General features: G+C 40.9%; 1 long non-coding RNA gene across 1 annotated transcript in view; it reads right to left on the bottom strand.

The window, feature by feature from the left end:
* Positions 1-6641: 6641 nt before the first annotated feature.
* The window catches only part of LOC117506596, a 112781-nt gene continuing 97556 nt past the window's right edge, over positions 6642-21866 (bottom strand). Inside the window, exon 2 of the long non-coding RNA XR_004559511.1 lies at positions 6642-7029. This is a non-coding gene — a long non-coding RNA (uncharacterized LOC117506596). The remainder of the gene's footprint in view (positions 7030-21866) is intronic.

Below are 21866 nucleotides of genomic sequence, written 5' to 3'. Positions count from 1 at the left end.
AGGAACCTCCCTTATGGAGATCCACAATTATGCTCCAAAAACTTTAGTTTGATCCTTTCAACCTTTTTCCTTGCTTTTAAAGAACTGGATCTTCAGTTAGTCCCTTAAACACAGCCAGAAGTTGCCAAAATAACTTTGAATTACGCCAATTAGTCATTCAGAAGCTCTTTGAAGAAATTTAATCAATTCATGGCAAATTGAGGAATCTTCCATGCTGTTTAAAGAGACATTCGGCCAATTGTATGGCAACACAATTACAATCCGAGCAAATCTGTTACAGCAAGCTGAAATATTGCCCGATTTTGCTATCATTGTAATTACATTACCATAGAATTGGTCATTCATCTTGGTGCATGTAAACTGGTGACCTGCTGAAAATCTGACCGAGCACATAAAGTAATTTTATTATTATGAAATAAATGTATATGAATTAAAGTAGACAATCTAACTGACTTGACACATATTGTTTGATAAACTGGAATAGGTGCAGGAGAGAAAATCTGAGTATTTTTCCCCACCCATTTCTTTTACTACTGTTTCTACCAGTCTAATACTTCTGTTAGTTTTTCAGTGTAACTGCTGTGAATTTTAGTTCATTATTTTACTCCTGTGTGAACTTTAGGAGTGGTTACCATATTCGTTAGTGTTTAGCTCGCGCTTGCTTGGCTATACTATTGAATTTTCTGGTGCACAAAGTATACTACTACTTACACTTAAAACTAGGGATGTCCCGATCAGGTGTTTTTGGCCCCGATCCGATTCCGAGTCATCTGATTCTGAGTATCTGCCGATACCGAGTCCCGATCCGATACTTTAAAAAACTGAATGAACAATGAACAAATGCTAAATATAATAATTTCATTTTAATCACCTTATTTATTATTTATCACTTAAACAGTGCACTTCTCCTTGAGGTAGCTTGAACAATCAAGTAATAATCTACCAGACTTTAAAAATGTACAAATTTCCATGTTATTTTATTTGTCTAAAAACAAATGTCAAAGGTTCCTTATGTTAAACAAGAAATTATCTAATCTGAAATAACAGGTGGTTTGAATTTATAGATGAAAGGTTTCTAAAGAACCATTTATTGATTTAGTTATTTTAATCCTAGTGTTCTAAACTTTTTTAAACAGTAATCAGAAATTTTGAGGTAACAAACAACAACAAAAAACATTTCCAAGGATTTTTCTTCAGACACGTGGTTTCTGCACTGAGCTGTGGTTCAAATCCCCGCCTGACTGGAAAATCACTAAAGGCCCTTTGGCAAGGTCTTTAATCCCCTATTGCTCCCGGTGTGTAGTGAGCGCCTTGTATGGCAGCACCCTGACATCGGGGTGAATGTGAGGCATAATTGTAAAGCGCTTTGAGCGTCTGATGCAGATGGAAAAGCGCTATATAAATGCAGTCCATTTACCATTTGTACAGATAAGTGGTTTCTGCCACTAGTCTTCCGTGTTTTGGCCTGACACATTGTTCCTATTGGACAGTGCGAAGCTACGTCACAGCTCAGAGCATCGAAAGTTCAAAAGTCAACTTGAAAAGTAAAAGGGAAAAAAAAAACAACTTACATTTGCGTCCTGACAGTCCTCAGTGTACCCCTCTGATGCTTTATCAGTGTTCAACAAGTTCAGAAAAGCGCAGTGAATGTGAATGAAGATGGAAGCTCTTTAAGACGCGCTTCTAAGTGTGATGAGTGCGCATGTCGCTCATGCACACACCATCTCTCGCTCCGTTTTGCAGGCAAACGATCACAGGACAATTTGGGTTTTTTTTCTTTTGTTAATCAGATGACAGATCGTCGTCCTGAGGACTTGGTCAGCACCGGGTCCTGCTGCGCACGGAAGGATGACTGAGCAAGAGCTTTGGTGGGAAAGTGTCCATCATCCTCTTGTCATTCCATCGAGGCGTCAGGCTGAGCGCGTAAACACACAAACAGCAGTTCTGCAAAAGAAATTTTGCGCGCGTAACTCCCCCCACTCTGTCCGGTTAAACCTATGTTTTTATTTTGTTCAATTAAAAAAAAAAAAAGATTGGGTTGAACTTTGACCACGTCAGCCTGCCGACAAGCGGCAATGCGCGCTCCAGAAGATTGAGTCCAGAAGATCATGGGTTCAAATCCCCGCCTGACTGGAAAATCACTAAGGGCCCTTGGGCAAGGCCTTTAATCCCCTATTGCTCCCGGTGTGTAGTGAGCGCCTTGTATGGCAGCACCCTGACATCGGGGTGAATGTGAGGCATTATTGTAAAGCGCTTTGAGCGTCTTATACAGATGGAAAAGCGCTATATAAATGCAGTCCATTTACCATTCACCCTACTGGGGGGTGCCTTCATCTTGTCTGCAAACATAGATAGAGCTCTACAGGGAGGGTAACATTAGGATTTTACAGCAGGCCACGGAGCAGGTGATTAGAGACCCTGCAAGGCTTATGACAAATGTGGCTGTGGAATCCTTTAGCTTAGCAGGGAAATTGGTGCAGAAAATCCATATAGCGCCATCGCCTCGATTCGCCCTGATTAAATAAAATATATTAATCCTGCCTCAACAACAAAAACAACTGGAGACAGAGACTGTGTTTCCACCCCCAGTTGAGAAATTCCTAAGCCATCTGGAGATCTTCAGATAAGTCTTGGAGATGTCCCCTGATGGTCCAACACTGTGTCGCAGAGGAAAAACAAAGCTGTAATTCAAAGTTCTTCAAAGGGAAGCCCTTGCCTTTTCTCAGTTAAATTTCGGCCATTATGAATTACATGACATTATAATGGCTTCACGTCAGAATCTGAGCTTCTCCAGGATTGAAGAACCCACCTTATGGTCTCAAGACTGCAAGACGATATCCCTTCCCCCATGATAACACGTGGTCATAAACTTTGTCCTGACAATCAGCTTTTATCTTGAGGTTTAAAGCAAAGGAAAAGACCTTTGGTTTGAAATAAAATCTGAGATCAGTATTTCTTTCATTTATATTTAAAGACTTATAATGTTTGATTGCAGTGATTATTCAAACAAAATGCTTTGCATGTAGTCATTCCATTTATTGATATGTGTCTTGTCACTGATATTGTTTAAGTGTGATTCTGCCTCCATCGTCAAATGTTGATGAAGTATTCTGTTTTAACCCAGAGGATGTGTTTACATGATGATGAATGAATAATGTGTCCATTTGAGTGTCTTAGAATAATAGTATACTGCAAATTAATTAATGTGTTTAAATAGTTGAATCATTTCTGTCTGCCCTCTTTTGAAGACAAAGTTTTCTGTAAAGTTACACATACTAAATGGGTGGCGTTTGGTGACATCAGTCCCCCTTTAAGAAGTGATGACAGAGCCTCGCTTGACCCTTCTGCCCGCTTCTCCCTTCTGCTCCCCTTCTTCTGCCCACTTCTACCTTCTGCCTTCTTCTGTTTTTGCTTTCTTCTTTGTAAATGCTTAATTTTAATTTTGGGCCCAGGCCCCATTGCAAACTAGGCTACCACATGGCATTCATTCATTCATTTTTTACTTTGACAAACTTAAAGTTTAACCGACACTTTAAGGCGCGGCAAGTCTTTTGAATTTTTAAGAGAACTTCCAAGCTGAGCTTTTCAAATTAAGAGCAAATCTACAGAAAAGCAACTTTTCCTTTTTATATAATTTTCAACGCTCTTAAATTTTTACTTTTTTCTAAATTCACAAAGACTTTAATTTGACTCTAACAACTTTTTTTAAAAGCTACCAGTCAGCATTTTCAACAAACACCTTCTACCTCTGGGTTCCTGCAAGCTGACAACGGAGCTGAAACCAGCAGTTAACCGTCAGCAAAGCCAGCCGATTCAAGCCTTGGGATCATTCAGGGAGCTCACGCTGCCCGGAGCATGGACATCCATGACGGACAGATCGGACCGTCCAAACAACTCTTCAACAGCAGCTAAGTGACCCAGTCGACAGTTTCAGAAAAAGGGTTTGTGTCTATGGATACAAAGTGGCTAATTTTAATCCTTTGGTCCCTTTTTAAACATATTCATGCTTGTTTAATATTTTTCTTCATAATTGGCTTCAAAATTCATAACTAAATTCCAATCAGATTTATTACTTAAAGTTTTAAACTTTATCTCTTTCTTCCAATGTCTCATGAGTGAGCAAGAAAATTGTTTCCATGAATGAACTTATTTTTCATCACTTTCCATAAATGCCAGTAAAATGTTCATTTGTGTATAAACTGTAAATAAATTGTAAATATTTCTGCTGTGGCTTATTTTGTGTACAGAAGGAAACTCTTGGTCAACTGCATCGCAGAATTCAGACTTCAGATCAGAGTGATTAAATTAAATCGAGACGGATTAATTCATTTGAGACTAATAAATTAATGTTTAAATTATAGTACCTATGCTATAAAAATAATAGATGGTGCCCGAGTAATAATTAAATCATAAGTATTAAACCCTAAATTAATTATTTGGTGACCCATTATATTGGGCCTAGTCCAATCTAATTCAATATGGGAGTTCAATTACTTATTCACTATAAACTGCTACATATTAATGGTTCCCTGTTTGTGGGCGATTCAGTAATAAATTATTTTATTCAATAAATGTTACATGTTATGGTTCCCCGTTGCGAGGCCTGAATATCTGTAAAGCAAAGTGTCTCCAATAAATAAATAAATGATACATCTAATGGTGCTCCCATTTGGAGGCATAAAGATATAAATAAAAAAAACCATTACATCCATTATGGTGATGGTACAGTTTATGTGCCAGGAAGGGAAATTCATCAAGTTGAGACTGTGACTTGTTTCTGCAAACGTGTCCATAAAAATCATAGGTAGATATGCTTTGCAAACTTAATACACATTACTACACTGGATGACGCTGAAATTGCGGATGGCCCGTTGGCTGTTCCAGCAATATCAATTACTTTGTGTCTGCTGCAACCCGCATGGAATGTCTCAAACCAAAACCTACTTCCATCTATATATGGTACTCTGGAACCACCCCTAATTCCAAACAGTCCAACTGTCAGCCCCACTGAGGTTCTTATTCTGGGTCTCATTAACATAAGATCACTTTCCTCAAAATCATTGTAGATTAATGATCTAATTATGGTTCATCACTTGGATAGGATTGGGTTATGTGAAACCTGGCTTAAACCTACAGCTATCCTCCCCTTAAATGAGGCCTGCCCACCGGCATACACATTTAGTCACGTCCGTCATATTGCCAAGCAAGGCAGGGGTGTTGCTCTTATTTATAAATCTAGGTTTAGTTTATTAGCTGTTGGGGGTCACAAATATAACTGGTTTGAACATCTAATTCTCCGCTTTACCCATGATGCTACATATTGCCAAGGTCCGAAGAATAAAAATCAGCCATATTACTTTGTCACTGTATAGGCCTCCTGGCCCATACCCTCAATTCTGAGATGAATTTGGTGTGTTCATCTGTAACTTGTCAACTAGTGCAGAAAACATTTCTGATTATTGGTGACTTTAACATTCAGATAAGTAAGCCTTCTGATCCCCTCTGCAAATCATTTATGCAAATTGTGGATACATTAGGATTTCAGCAATGCATTTAGGACTCGACACACATTAGTGGAAATACCCTGGATTTGGTTCTCGCACATGCATTTGCTGTCACAAATATTGACATCATGCTTCTTGAGTGGTCTCTGATCACTCAATTATTAGGTTTACAGTTTTGCTGCCGTGTTTAGTGGAACAACAACCTTATTTACCACTGCGGCAACGCATCAACTCCTCAACTACAACTGAACTTGAAGCTAGGCTGCCTGATATCTTAGCTTCACATCTGGAAAATGCCCAATCAGTATGTCCCCAAGTGTATGTCTGCTGTAACAAAAGTTTTTTGTTTTGTTTTTTTTCAAATTATTCAGCTCTTCTCAAAAACAAATGTAAATACAGGTCAAATACCAAGTACTCAGAGTGAATGCATGTCCATGCTAGTGTATGGTTATGCAATATTAATATATAAATAAAATGGGAGGAACAAAATTTCCAAATGTTAACATGTGGCTGCTTTGCTATCTTTGTATCTTTTGTATAATTACAGCCCTGTTATTGAAATAAGCTAATCTAACCAGAAGCTGAAGTTGAGTCAAATCAGACTCCATATCTAAAAGATACTAGCTTGTTATCTGTTCTGCATCACTGACACCGATCACGCTACAACAGCATCATGGGACTTCTTCTGCTGCCTGCAAAACAATTATCTTCAAACACAGGAGCTCCATCAGGAGAAATTTTAATTACCAGACTGGCAGAGTCTCATTTCAGCATGACGAGTTCCAATGATAAAACAGTCTCCAAGCAGAACAAATTCTGTCAGAATGGAGTGTGTTCCACTGTCAGTTTAAGTGTGCCAGTAAAGTTAATTGTTTTACTGACCATGGCATTTTTATATCTACCTCAAGTACTGAGGTGATGCTGATGTGAGCATAATTATTCAAAGGTGGTGTCACTGACTTTTGAGCTGGATGTGACTGAGTTTATAAGTGTAACCCAGAGGTTCTCCGACAATAAAATTTAGCGTACTTGTACATGAAGTTGTCATTCGTGTTACACACCTATAAATGTGTTGTTCTGTTGTCTAACTTGTGCATATAAATGCTTTTTATTGCAAATACCTTCATCTGGATCATTCCTGGTTGAAGCCTCCAGAAGGGCCACGCTGGCAGAAAATGAAACATGCTTCTTGTGCTCTGAATGTTGGAGGTTTATAAAACGTCCTTTCTTATCGGCCTTTCTCTTTTTGTTCTGCATCTCCTTCTCATATACCGCCCATCTCTTCAACTGCTGTGTACGGCGCTTCTGAGCTGCCCGCAGCCTCTCCAGACTGGGCACCTTGTCCAGCTGCTGCAGCTCCTGCATTAATTCCAGGTGGTTGGCCATGGCACCAGTCGGCGGGGAGGTCAACAGAGATGGCGGAGGAGTAAAACTGAGGAAGATGGGAATCTAGCAAGGACTGCACCTCCTACCATGGCCTCCTCCCAACATTTTTGTTGTCATCCTGTCAGCAGGAGTAAACTTCCTGTGAGGACAGAGAGGGAGAAACTTACCGACTGTTCATAAACATATCAGCCAAACACCTTTATAAGCTGTAAGCTTAATAAATAAACTAGTAAGTCAAATGTGGAAGCAGTTTTATGCAGCATCAGTAAATCTTTCACTTCAAATCAGTCGCACTTTAAAATGCACTGACTTTTTAAAATGAACACGAGTGCCATGTACGACTGCAACGTGTACACTGATAAACAATCACAGGGCAGTGAGCAGAAGCTCAGTCTATTATGTAAGCAAGTACATTTGTGCAAGATCATTGGAGATGCAAATGAATCCCAAAACGGAAATAGTTGACAATATTTATTACAGGTTAGGATGCAACAATCATGGTCAGACAGATTGGGACAGAACAGAATTTGAAAAAATGTTCAGAAATAAATGCAAATAAACCAATTTGTATAATCACAATATTCTTTGTTGATGTTTATTAACATTGGTCAAACACATTTTCACATCCTGAAATAAAAAAATACAATTTTTCAGAAAGGAATCCATATTTTCTGGAATATACGAGGTCTATTAGAAAAGTATCCGACCTTATTATTTTTTTCAAAAACCATATGGATTTGAATCACGTGTGATTACATCAGACATGCTAGAACCCTCGTGGGCATGCAAGAGTTTTTTCACGCCTGTCGGTTACGTCATTCGCCTGTGGACAGTCTTTGAGTGAGGAGTGGCCCACCCTCTCGTCGTTTTTTTCATTGTTTAGGAATGGCTCAGAGACTGCTGCTTTGTTTGATAAAAATTTTTTCAAAAACTGTAAGGCACAACTGAGTGGACACCATTCGATAAATTCAGCTGGTTATCCTTGACAATTTTAACGGCTGATGAGAGATTTTGGTCTGTTAGTGTCGCTTTAAGGACGGCCCATGGCGCCTGACAGCGAGCTGTGATCCGAGGCGGCGGCGTCTCGCTGTTTCAAGCTGAAAACTTCCACATTTCAGGCTCTGATCATTCAGGTCGTCGTCAGAGAACAGAGAAGTTTCAGAAGAGGTCGGCATGAGGAGTTTATGCGGACATTCCACTGTTAAAGGATTTTTAATGAAAGAACGTGCAGGCAGATTCGCATGTCGGGCCGGACCTGACCGCGGGGGTCGCGACAGGAAAAACACCTAAATTGGAAACCTTAACGGACAAGTTGGAACATGCCCAGCTGTTAAACAATTTCTCAGATACTCACTTGTTGAAAGCCATCAAAAGCCACATGAATTTTACAAATGGTTTTCAACATGGAGGTGTTTTTCCTGTCGCGGCGCAGACGGATTTGCGGCGGCGTCACGGAACCGACTTGGCGAATTTGCCCGCACGTTCTTTCATTACAAAATCTCAACTTTTTTGAAACGTGGTGCACGCATCTATTTAAAAATGAGCAAATATTTGCACAAAAACAATAAAGTCTATCAGTTTGAACATTAAATATTTTGTCTTGTGGTGTATTCAATTGAATATAGGTTGAAGAGGACTTGCAAATCTTTATATTCTGTTTTAATTTACATTTTATACAACATCCCAACTTCATTGGAATTGGGGTTGTATTTGTATATGTGGATTACTTGGGATGATGGATGGGATGGATGGATGGATGGATGGATGGATGGATGGATGGATGGATGGATGGATGGATGGATGATGAGATTTATTGTCATTGTCATTACACGAGTGCAACAACGAGATTACGTCCGCACTCAAATTACCACAGACAAGATACAGCAATTAATCCATAATTATTACTTGTTACCATAATAATGGCACATATCATAATTAAGACAACACATATACATATGACATTGTTTATGTGCTCTAAATTGAAACAGTCCGTTTTCCGAATTGAGGCAATGTGAGTGTGGGGGAGCAGCAGCAACATGTAGTCGCGCCGCCGCCATCTTGGGGGGGGATGGGGGGCCGACAGCAGCTAAAACTGTGCAGCACCCCGGAGGGGGAAGGGAGTGGTGTGAGCGGGGCCGGGATGGGTGTGGGATGAGGACAGGAGGCGGTAAGCGGAAGGTGGGAGTATGCTTTCGGTCTCTGTCCATGTGTGAATCAAATGAGTCAGTTTCTGTCTGTGTGCTGGAGTTGGAGAAGAAGAAAGCAGCCGAATGTTCACCAAGGCCATAGAAATTCTTCTGGAGGAAAACAACGGGGCATTTTGTCCTTCAGAGGCTGATAAGCCTGCCATGTTTATGGTTGAGCAGTGAAAAACACCTTTACAGCTCACTTGAACAACCAGATCCAATTATGAATATCCCCTGGTCTCCAACATCTTCCTTTGCACGGCATGCATTTGCTCCGAAATGTTATCCAATTTGCGACTGAGTTCAAGGGTTAACGCGGTCTGAGAATGGATCGCTTTGCCAAACTCATTAATCATGACAAGTGAGGGAGTCAAGAACATAGCACGCAGGGTAGGTTCCATCTGGGCACGCAGGGTCCCCAGGCCCTGATTTCCTTGTTGAAAAAATGGTGTCAATAGCATTCAGAGACCAGCTGATAAATTCCATGCTTAATTCAATATACGTAGCTTGAAGAATTCACAGTCTGGTGAAGTAGGGGACTTGAAAGTTGGAGCAGAGGTAGAGGAGAGAGGAGGAGATGCGACCGCCCTCGCCGGAGACCCGCACCGAGATACGACGAAAATTACATGTCAATACACCTTCAGAAATTATTTACTGCGAAAAATGGTAACATGTATACTCAACAAAAAAATAAACGCAACACTTTTGGTTTTGCTCCCATTTGTATGAGATGAACTCAAAGATCTAAAACTTTTTCCACATACACAATATCACCATTTCCCTCAAATATTGTTCACAAACCAGTCTAAATCTGTGATAGTGAGCACTTCTCCTTTGCTGAGATAATCCATCCCACCTCACAGGTGTGCCATATCAAGATGCTGATTAGACACCATGATTAGTGCACAGGTGTGCCTTAGACTGCCCACAATAAAAGGCCACTCTGAAAGGTGCAGTTTTGTTTTATTGGGGGGGGATACCAGTCAGTATCTGGTGTGACCATCATTTGCCTCATGCAGTGCAACACATCTCCTTCGCATCATCCGTGAAGAGAACACCTCTCCAATGTGCCAAACGCCAGTGAATGTGAGCATTTGCCCACTCAAGTCGGTTACGACAACGAACTGGAGTCAGGTCGAGACCCCGATGAGGACGACGAGCATGCAGATGAGCTTCCCTGGGATGGTTTCTGACAGTTTGTGCAGAAATTCTTTGGTTATGCAAACCGATTGTTTCAGCAGCTGTCCGAGTGGCTGGTCTCAGACGATCTTGGAGGTGAACATGCTGGATGTGGAGGTTCTGGGCTGGTGTGGTTACACATGGTCTGCGGTTGTGAGGCTGGTTGGATGTACTGCCAAATTCTCTGAAACGACTTTGGAGACGGCTTATGGTAGAGACATGAACATTCAATACACGAGCAACAGCTCTGGTTGACATTCCTGCTGTCAGCATGCCAATTGCACGCTCCCTCAAATCTTGCGACATCTGTGGCATTGTGCTGTGTGATAAAACTGCACCTTTCAGAGTGGCCTTTTATGTGGCAGTCTAAGGCACACCTGTGCACTAATCATGGTGTCTAATCAGCATCTTGGTATGGCACACCTGTGAGGTGGGATGGATTATCTCAGCAAAGGAGAAGTGCTCACTATCACAGATTTAGACTGGTTTGTGAACAATATTTGAGAGAAATGGTGATATTGTGTATGTGGAAAAAGATTTAGATCTTTGAGTTCATCTCATACAAAATGGGAGCAAAACCAAAAGTGTTGCGTTTATATTTTTGTTGAGTGTACAATACTTATTTTACCTGGTGTATAACTTGTACCTTTTTTCTATATTACCAACTGCTCGATTTGCAATTTTTGTGAAATGCTGTCATATGCGTTTATTATTTGCACTTATTTTTCTATTCTTAGAGCTTAATTTGTTTAGTACTTTGAATCTGGGGATACATTATTATTATTATTAACGAATGCTGATTTTTTTTTTTTAGACATATCAGCTGCACCAAACTTTAAATGGGAGGACCTCCAAACTAGTAAAAAAGCCATGACTGACACTCTAGATTATACAGTACGTGATGGTTACTGGCACATTTTATTGGATTTACAGTAAATCAATCAATCAATCAATTTTTTTATATAGCGCCAAATCACAACAAACAGTTGCCCCAAGGCGCTTTATATTGTAAGGCAAGGCCATACAATAATTATGTAAAACCCCAACGGTCAAAACGACCCCCCCTGTGAGCAAGCACTCCCTTTTAACAGGAAGAAACCTCCAGCAGAACCAGGCTCAGGGAGGGGCAGTCTTCTGCTGGGACTGGTTGGGGCTGAGGGAGAGAACCAGGAAAAAGACATGCTGGGGAGGGGAGCAAAGATCGATCATTAATGATTAAATGCAGAGTGGTGCATACAGAGCAAAAAGAGAAAGAAACAGTGCATCATGGGAACCCCCCAGCAGTCTACATCTATAGCAGCATAACTAAGGGATGGTTCAGGGTCACCTGATCCAGCCCTAACTATAAGCTTTAGCAAAAAGGAAAGTTTTAAGCCTAATCTTAAAAGTAGAGAGGGTGTCTGTCTCCCTGATCTGAATCGGGAGCTGGTTCCACAGGAGAGGAGCCTGAAAGCTGAAGGCTCTGCCTCCCATTCTACTCTTACAACCCTAGGAACTACAAGTAAGCCTGCAGTCTGAGAGCGAAGCGCTCTATTGGGGTGATATGGTACTACGAGGTCCCTAAGATAAGATGGGACCTGATTATTCAAACCTTATAAGTAAGAAGGAAGAATTTTAAATTCTATTCTAGAATTAACAGGAAGCCAATGAAGAGAGGCCAATATGGGGTGAGATATGCTCTCTCATTCTAGTCCCCGTCAGTACTCTAGCTGCAGCATTTTGAATTAACTGAAGGCTTTTTAGAGAACTTTTAGGACAAACCTGATAATAATGAATTACAATAGTCCAGCCTAGAGGAAATAAATGCATGAATTAGTTTTTCAGCATCACTCTGAGACAAGACCTTTCTGATTTTAGAGATATTGCGTAAATGCAAAAAGCAGTCCTACATATTTGGTTTAATATGCGCTTTGAATGACATAACCTGATTCAAAAATGACTCCAAGATTTCTCACAGTATTACTAGAGGTCAGGGTAATGCCATCCAGAGTTAAGGATCTGGTTAGACACCATGTTTCTAAGATTTGTGGGGCCAAGTACAATAACTTCAGTTTATCTGAGTTTAAAAGCAGGAAATTAGAGGTCATCCATGTCTTTATGTCTGTAAGACAATCCTGCAGTTAGCTAATTGGTGTGTGTCCTCTTGGCTTCATGGATAGATAAGCTGGGTATCATCTGCGTAACAATGAAAATTTAAGCAATACCGTCTAATAATACTGCCTAAGGGAAGCATGTATAAAGTGAATAAAATTGGTCCTAGCACAGAACCTTGTGGAACTCCATAATTAACTTTAGTCTGTGAAGAAGATTCCCCATTTACATGAACAAATTGTAATCTATTAGACAAATATGATTCAAACCACCGCAGCGCAGTGCCTTTAATACCTATGGCATGCTCTAATCTCTGTAATAAAAGTTTATGGTCAACAGTATCAAAAGCAGCACTGAGGTCTAACAGAACAAGCACAGAGATGAGTCCACTGTCCGAGGCCATAAGAAGATCATTTGTAACCTTCACTATGCTGTTTCTGTACTATGATGAATTCTAAAACCTGACTGAAACTCTTCAAATAGACCATTCCTCTGCAGATGATCAGTTAGCTGTTTTACAACTACCCTTTCAAGAATTTTTGAGAGAAAAGGAAGGTTGGAGATTGGCCTATAATTAGCTAAGATAGCTGGGTCAAGTGATGGCTTTTTAAGTAATGGTTTAATTACTGCCACCTTAAAAGCCTGTGGTACATAGCCAACTAACAAAGATAGATTGATCATATTTAAGATCGAAGCATTAAATAATGGTAGGGGCTTCCTTGAGCAGCCTGGTAGGAATGGGGTCTAATAAACATGTTGATGGTTTGGATGAAGTAACTAATGAAAATAACTCAGACAGAACAATCGGAGAGAAAGAGTCTAACCAAATACCGGCATCACTGAAGCAGCCAAAGATAACGATACGTCTTTGGGATGGTATGAGTAATTTTTTCTCTAATAGTTAAAATTTTGTTAGCAAAGAAAGTCATGAAGTCATTACTAGTTAAAGTTAATGGAATACTCAGCTCAATAGAGCTCTGACTCTTTGTCAGCCTGGCTACAGTGCTGAAAAGAAACCTGGGGTTGTTCTTATTTTCTTCAATTAGTGATGAGTAGAAAGATGTCCTAGCTTACGGAGGGCTTTTTTATAGAGCAACAGACTCTTTTTCCAGGCTAAGTGAAGATCTTCTAAATTAGTGAGACGCCATTTCCTCTCCAACTTACGGGTTATCTGCTTTAAGCTACGAGTTTGTGAGTTATACCACAGAGTCAGGACACTTCTGATTTAAAGCTCTCTTTTTCAGAGGAGCTACAGCATCCAAAGTTGTCTTCAATGAGGATGTAAAACTATTGACGAGATACTCTATCTCCCTTACAGAGTTTAGGTAGCTACTCTGCACTGTGTTGGTATATGCATTAGAGAACATAAAGAAGGAATCATATCCGTAAACCTAGTTACAGCGCTTTCTGAAAGACTTCTAGTGTAATGAAACTTATTCCCCACTGCTGGGTAGTCCATCAGAGTAAATGTAAATGTTATTAAGAAATGATCAGACAGAAGGGAGTTTTCAGGGAATACTGTTAATTCTTCTATTTCCATACCATAAGTCAGAACAAGATCTAACATATGATTAAAGTGGTGGGTGGACTCATTTACTTTTTGAGCAAAGCCAATAGAGTCTAATAATAGATTAAATGCAGTGTTGAGGCTGTCATTCTCAGCATCTGTGTGGATGTTAAAATCGCCCCTATAATTATCTTATCTGAGCTAAGCACTAAGTCAGACAAAAGGTCTGAAAATTCACAGAGAAACTCACAGTAACGACCAGGTGGACGATAGATAATAACAAATAAAACTGGTTTTTGGGACTTCCAATTTGGATGGACAAGACTAAGAGACAAGCTTTCAAATGAATTAAAGCTCTGTCTGGGTTTTTGATTAATTAATAAGCTGGAATGGAGATTGCTGCTAATCCTCCGCCCCGGCCCGTGCTACGAGCATTCTGACAGTTAGTGTGACTCGGGGGTGTTGACTCATTTAAACTAACATATTCATCCTGCTGTAACCAGGTTTCTGTAAGGAAGAATAAATCAATATGTTGATCAATTATTATATCATTTACTAACAGGGACTTAGAAGAGAGAGACCTAATGTTTAACAGACCACATTTAACTGTTTTAGTCTGTGGTGCAGTTGAAGGTGCTATATTATTTTTTCTTTTTGAATTTTATGCTTAAATAGATTTTTGCTGGTTATTGGTAGTCTGGGAGCAGGCACCGTCTCTACGGGGATGGGGTAATGAGGGGATGGCAGGGGGAGAGAAGCTGCAGAGAGGTGTGTAAGACTACAACTCTGCTTCCTGGTCCCAACCCTGGATAGTCACGGTTTGGAGGATTTAAGAAAATTGGCCAGATTTCTAGAAATGAGAGCTGCTCCATCCAAAGTGGGATGGATGCCGTCTCTCCTAACAAGACCAGGTTTTCCCCAGAAGCTTTGCCAATTATCTATGAAGTCCACCTCATTTTTTGGACACCACTCAGACAGACAGCAATTCAAGGAGAACATGCGGCTAAACATGTCACTCCCGGTCCGATTGGGGAGGGGCCCAGAGAAAACTACAGAGTCCGACATTGTTTTTGCAAAGTTACACACCGATTTAATGTTAATTTTAGTGACCTCCGATTGGCGTAACCGGGTGTCATTAAATGTGTAAATATCATGTTGATATTAATCATTAAGAAATACAAACAGTATGGTACTGCATGGTAAATCTGTATGGACGAGGCCATTCTCAAAAGCTGAGTGATCATGCAAGGAGACTAGTGAGGGAAGCCAAAAGATAACTGGACTACTCCGAAGGAATCATCGGTATCTGTGGCTGTGATCGACATGTATACCTGGAACTGCATCAGTAAGGGCATCTGGAATAAAACATGTTCCAAATTAACATGTGGATCCATGCAGGATCCACCATGGTGACTTTTGGCAGAACAATGAGTAGCCAAAAGAATTGCACTTTAAATGATTTGGTGCCACTAAGGAGGCTGGAATGCGATCGCTGGCCAGTGCAGCGCATCTGGATGGCTGTATTGTCTAGCCAGAACAGCTGACCACTGCAACTCAGCTGGAGGACATATTCAACAACACAAACAACACTACACGCAATGCACATATGTAGGGGGGCTCTCATGCTCTTGTCAGTTCCAGCTGACAGAGGCTCAGTGCACGATGTTTTAAATTAAAAACACAGAGAACAGGGCAATTAAATACATACTACAATAGCTGGTGTCCACACCAGCCACTGTTGTTAGGATCTGTGGGCTCGCGAGTCACAGCTGGCGAACACATACCGTTCCATGAAGGATTTGACCTGACAACACTCCACCATGAGGCACATGCATGGGCATGCTGTCCTTACGTGGAAATGTATAAAAACACATGCTCACTGACACGAACTAACAGCAGGTAGGCCACTCCATTGCAATGGGCAGAAGTGACTGCGTCAGCGTGCACAACATTAGGCTGTCCCATCCATCCATCCATCCATTTTGTTCCGCTTATTCTACGTCGGGTCACGGGGGCAGCAGCTCAAGCAAAGCCCCCCAGACCTCCCGATCCACACACACCTCCCCCAGCTCCTCCGGGGGAACCCCGAGGTGTTCCCAAGCCAGCTGAGAGACGTAGTCCCTCCAGCGTGATCTGGGTCTTCCCCGGGGCCTCCTCCCGATAGGACGCGCCCGGAACACCTCTTCAGCGTGGCGTCCAGGGGGCATCCGGAAAAGATGCCCGAGCCACCTCAGCTGGCTCCTTTCGACGTAGAGGAGCAGCGGCTCGACTCCGAGCTCCTCCCGAGTGACAGAGCTCCTCACCCTATCTCTAAGGAAGTGCCCAGCCACCCTGCGAAGGAAACTCATCTCGGCCGCTTGTACTCGTGATATTGGCTGTCCCATGTAAAACAAACTGTTGATCATGTGTATACTCAGCTGGCGATCTGACGGTCACGTCACCCATGTCAGCTATGGTACACATGACATTGTGTCCTTCGGCGCGCCGCTCGCTGGATACACGACACCAGTAGATGTGGACATAAGAGTACACTGCTTCATTCATGTCATTTCACGACTGTATGTCTATGACCATGGGTCATATACAGAGGAACAGAAGGATCATACTTGTATTGTCTGCTCAATAAGAGGGATTCAATATTAGAAATTGCAGTGTGTGTGTGTGTGTGTGGGTGGTCAAGTGTGCACAAAACAGTCGCCACAGTATCCTACCATGTGTCCCTCCTGACAACAGGTGGAATGTGGGGTTGGTAAGGTTAGACCTTACTTGTCTGAAGCACCTTGAGGCAACTTTGTTGTGATCTGGCGCTATATAAATGAAAATAAATTGAAAATGTTTCACATTCGCCATTTCGTTTTTGTTTGCGGTTTTTCGGCCGGTTCCTGCTTCGTACAATCAACTTCGTGTTATGTGTGAAGGGGCAATAAGAAAAGGGCATTGTTGTTTTGTTTTTGTTTTCTTAATGGCACAAACATCATCAATATGACACCTTTCATGTTTAAGTGGAAAGAGTATAAACTGTGTGACCACAGGCTACAACCCCTGGCAAAAATTATGGAATCACCAGCCTCGGAGGATGTTCATTCAGTTGTTTAATTTTGTAGGAAAAAGCAGATCACAGACATGACACAAAACTAAAGTCATTTCAAATGGCAACTTTCTGGCTTTAAGAAACACTAAAAGAAATCAAGAAAAAAAGATTGTGGCAGTCAGTAACGGTTACTTTTTTAGACCAAGCAGAGGAAAAAAATATGGACTCACTCAATTCTGAGGAAAAAATTATGGTATCACCCTGTAAATTTTCATCCTAACACCTGCATCATATCAGATCTGCTCGTTAGTCTGCATCTAAAAAGGAGTGATCACACCTTGGAGAGCTGTTGCACCAAGTGGACTGACATGAATCATGGCGCCAACACGAGAGATGTCAATTGAAAGAAAGGAGAGGATTATCAAACTCTTAAAAGAGGGTAAATCAACACGCAATGTTGCAAAAGATGTTGGTTGTTCACAGTCAGCTGTGTCTAAACTCTGGACCAAATACAAACAACATGGGAAGGTTGTTAAAGGCAAACATACTGGTAGACCAAGGAAGACATCAAAGCGTCAAGACAGAAAATTTAAAGCAATATGTCTCAAAAATCCAAAAATGCACAACAAAACAAATGAGGAACGAATGGGAGGAAACTGGAGTCGTCTGTGACCGAACTGTAAGAAACCGCCTAAAGGAAATGGGATTTACATACAGAAAAGCTAAACAAAAGCCATCATTAACACCTAAACAGAAAACAACAAGGTTACAATGGGCTAAGGAAAAGCAATCGTGGACTGTGAATGACTGGATGAAAGTCATATTCAGTGATGAATCTCGAATCTGCATTGGGCAAGGTGATGATGCTGGAACTTTTGTTTGGTGCAGTTCCAATGAGATTTATAAAGATGACTGCCTGAAGAGAACATGTAAATTTCCACAGTCATTGATGATATGGGGCTGCATGTCAGGTAAAGGCACTGGGGAGATGGCTGTCATTACATCATCAATAAATGCACAAGTTTACGTTGATATTTTGGACAATTGAAAGGATGTTTGGGGATGATTAAATCATTTTTCAAGATGATAATGCATCTTGCCATAGAGCAAAAACTGTGAAAACATTCCTTGCAAAAAGACACATAGGGTCAATGTCAACGAGCAGAGCAAAAACTGTGAAAACATTCCTTGCAAAAAGACACATAGGGTCAATGTCATGGCATAGGGTCAATGTCAACAAGCAGATCTGATTTGATGCAGGTGTTAGTTTGGGGGATGAAAATTTACAGGGTGATTCCATAATTTATTCCTCAGAATTGAGTGATTCCATATTTTTTTCCTCTGCTTGGTCTAAAAAAGTAACCGTTACTGACTGTCACAATCTTTTTTTTCTTGATTTCTTATAGTGTTTCTTAAAGCCAGAAAGTTGCCATTTGAAATGACTTTAGCTTTGTGTCATGTCTGTGATCTGCTTTTTTTTCTACAAAATTAAACAACTGAATGAACATCATCCGAGGCCAGTGATTCCATAATTTTTGCCAGGGGTTGTAGTTAATTTGATCTAAAATAAGTGTGTACGGGGGTCTTTCCATTCATCTCACAAGTTGTTACAGGCATCTTTCAACAATTCTCCATCAAGGCTAACCACTTCCTGAACACTGCAGGTAGATACAAAGATGAGAACTGATGATTAGCAAAAACTACCAGCCGACTGAGGTGAAGGTTTTTTGTTTAATAACATGTGGCTCTTAACATGAAGTCTTTAAAAAAAAAATAATAATAGATAAAAAAATATATATAAACAAGCCCTGATTGTCAACATACTTGAGGGATATTTCACTTGGTAAAAGATGTAAAAAGCATCACAGCTTGACTGAATTTCTAATTATCTTCCAGTATCCTTTAATAGGGTTAAAGCACAAGCTTCAGTTAATAAGTCAGGTTGTCAGCTGAACACTTATAAATGTAGTCATGAATGATAAAACTCAAACCACTCAGTGTACAAACATTTTACAGGCAGACCGACAGCTGTCATACTTGGTCCCCAGGAGCAATTACCCTGTGGGTACAATAAAGTATATTTGATTTGATAGTCTCATGGCCATGTCCAGCCCTTTCCATTTACTTTAAATACATACAGACCGTAACTTTTCAAGAACAAACTACACTTTGTATAACTTCTGACAATAATCCTGAACAAGTTTTATGAATGAAACACATTCCAACTTACACTTTTACATGAATATTTCCTCGTGTTGTGGGTGTTGCAGCATTCCTCGTAATTTCGTAATACAATATACAATTAGCTCTGTCTGAAATCACTGTGCTACAGTGTGTTCCTCTGTACAAGTACACGAACTAACTGCAGAGAACATGGACAGGAAATAAGCAGTAAAATCACTTCCTATAGCAACACTCTGAGTTGATCCGGTGTGGGTGTCTGGTTTGTGTGAGTGAAAAAGTCATCTGCTGTGTTCCTTCTAATTATTTGAGCAGTGTAGATAGATTCTGCTCAAAATAATTAGAGAAACCCTGTGTTCTCCAAATTATTTTCAGCTGTGTGCGTATTAGGACTGGGCGATATGACTAAAATTCATATCGCGGTATAAACTGAATCCCTTCTCAGTAACGGTATAAATAGTGATATAAACTTAAGTGTAAAAGTTATAATGGAAGTATTTCTGAATGGGTTATACAGTCCCTTAGTAAAGCTAAATTGATAAAAATAAAAAACAAAAAAAAAACAACCAAATGACAAAAAGGGATACATTTATTGTGCAGATCTCAAAACTACAGCTACAATTTGCCAGAAGGTACATCTAAGATGCAAGCCTAGATTTGATGTTTCGGTGAAAGAATCAAATAAATTTATTTATTGTTGGGTCAGTGGCTGAAGTTTCATCTCTTGAATGCTAGATGGCACACCTGCTCTGAATACATGAACAGTTTTCAGGACAGAGGCATTTCTTCATTTCCAAAGCGCAACAAGAAACCCCCAAAAAATAAATTAAAAAATAAGTGCTTAATTTACTCATATTTGAAGTCAGTCTGGGTAACCCATCGTTCCCTGGCTGACTTTGTCTTTATGAACCTGGTTAAAAAAAAATCCTTGCATTATTTAATGTGGAGCTTTCTCAAATGTTTCATTCAGGTCGAGACGAGGCATCGCCTCCACCCGGAGCATCCACTGAACTAAATAAACAACAGCTTTGTGGTGTTCAGCGGACATATCCGCAAAAGCACTCCTGTTTAGCTGACTGCTAAGTGCAGAAGACACTGCTTGAAACACTCCTTGTCTCAGTGAAAGACACACCTCAGCTCAGAACACCCCCCTTTCCCTTCCTTTCACTCTGTCTGCAGAAAAGGAGCACAGACGTTTCACAGAGTTTTCGTGGATCGTAAAACCCACGTTAACGCAATTGGTTGGTGGAGTCAAAATCTGTACCCTAGGCCAATTGTAAAGCATTTCTATCGTGTACCGCCTATACTGCACAGTATTTATTTATTTATATATATCCTGACTAGTCTCCCACTTCCTGCCACTGAAAAACATCCCCCCAGCATGATGCTGCCACCATCATGCTTCACTGTAGGGGCGGTGACTGGTTTCCTCCAAACATGATGCCTGGCATTCACAGCAAAGAGTTCAATCTTTCTCATCAGTCCAGAGAATTTTGATTCTCACAGTCTGAGAGTCCTTCAGGTGCCTTTTTCACAAACTGCAGGTAGGCTGCTATGTGTCTTTTACAAAGGAGTGGCTTCCGTTTGGCCACTCTACCATACAGGCCTGATTGGTGGATTGCTGCACAGATGGCTGTCCTTCTGGAAGGTCCTCCTCTCTCCACAGAGGAATGCTGGAAATCTGAATGAGTGACCTTCAGGTTCTTGGTCACCTCCCTGACTAAGGCCCTTCTCCCCCAATCGCTCAGTTGGTACTTGATACATCCTTGTTATAGGTTGGTAATACAGTGGGGCAAAAAAGTATTTAGTCAGCCCCTGATTGTACAAGTTCTCCAACTTAGAAAGATGAGAGAGGTCTGTAATTTTCATCATAGGTATACTTCAACTGAGACAAAATGAGAAAAAAAAAATCCAGGAAATCATATTATAGGATTTTTAAAATAATTTATTTGTAAATTATGGTGGAAAATAAGTATCTGGTCAAAAAAAGAACAAAAACTCAATACTTTATAACATAACCTTTGTTGGCAATGACAGAGGTCAAACATTTCCTGTAAGTCTTCACCAGGTTTGCACACAATGTAGCTGGTATTTTGGCCCATTCTTCCATGCAGATCTCCTCTAGAGCAATGATGTTTTGGGGCTGTCGCTGGGCAACAGGGACTTTCAACTCCCTCCACAAATTTTCTATGGGGTTGACATCTGGAGACTGGCTAGGCCACTCCAGGACGTTGAAATGCTTTTTACGGAGCCACGCCTTCATTGCTCGAGCGGTGCATTTGAGATCATTATCATGCTGGAAAACCCAGCCACGTTGCATCTTCAATGCTCTCACTGATGGAAGGAGGTTTTGGCTTAAAATCTCACAATACATGGCCCTGTTCATTCTTTCCTTAACACGGATCAGTCGTCCTGTCCCCTTTGCAGAAAAACAGCCCCAAGCGTGATGTTTCCACCCCCATGCTTCACATGGTGTTCTTGGGATGCAACTCAGCATTCTTCTTCCTCCAAACATAACGAGTTGAGTTTTTACTAAAAAGTTCTATTTTGGTTTCATCTGACCACATGATACTCTCCCAATCCTCTTCTGGATCATCCATATGCTCTCTGGCAAATGTCAGAACAGCCTGGACACGTACTGGCTTAATCAGGGGACACGCCTGGCACAGCAGGATTTGAGTCCCTCTCAAAGTAGTGTGTTACTGATTGTAGCCTTTGTTACTTTGGTCCCAGCTCTCTGCAGGACATTCATCAGGTCCCTCCATGTAGTTCTGGGATTTCTGTTCACCGTTCTCATGATC

This window comes from Thalassophryne amazonica, chromosome 3 (assembly GCF_902500255.1).
Source record: "Thalassophryne amazonica chromosome 3, fThaAma1.1, whole genome shotgun sequence".
NCBI lineage: Eukaryota > Metazoa > Chordata > Actinopteri > Batrachoidiformes > Batrachoididae > Thalassophryne > Thalassophryne amazonica.
Note: the sequence above shows the minus strand (reverse complement) of the source record. Positions and strands in the feature narration are given on the sequence as shown.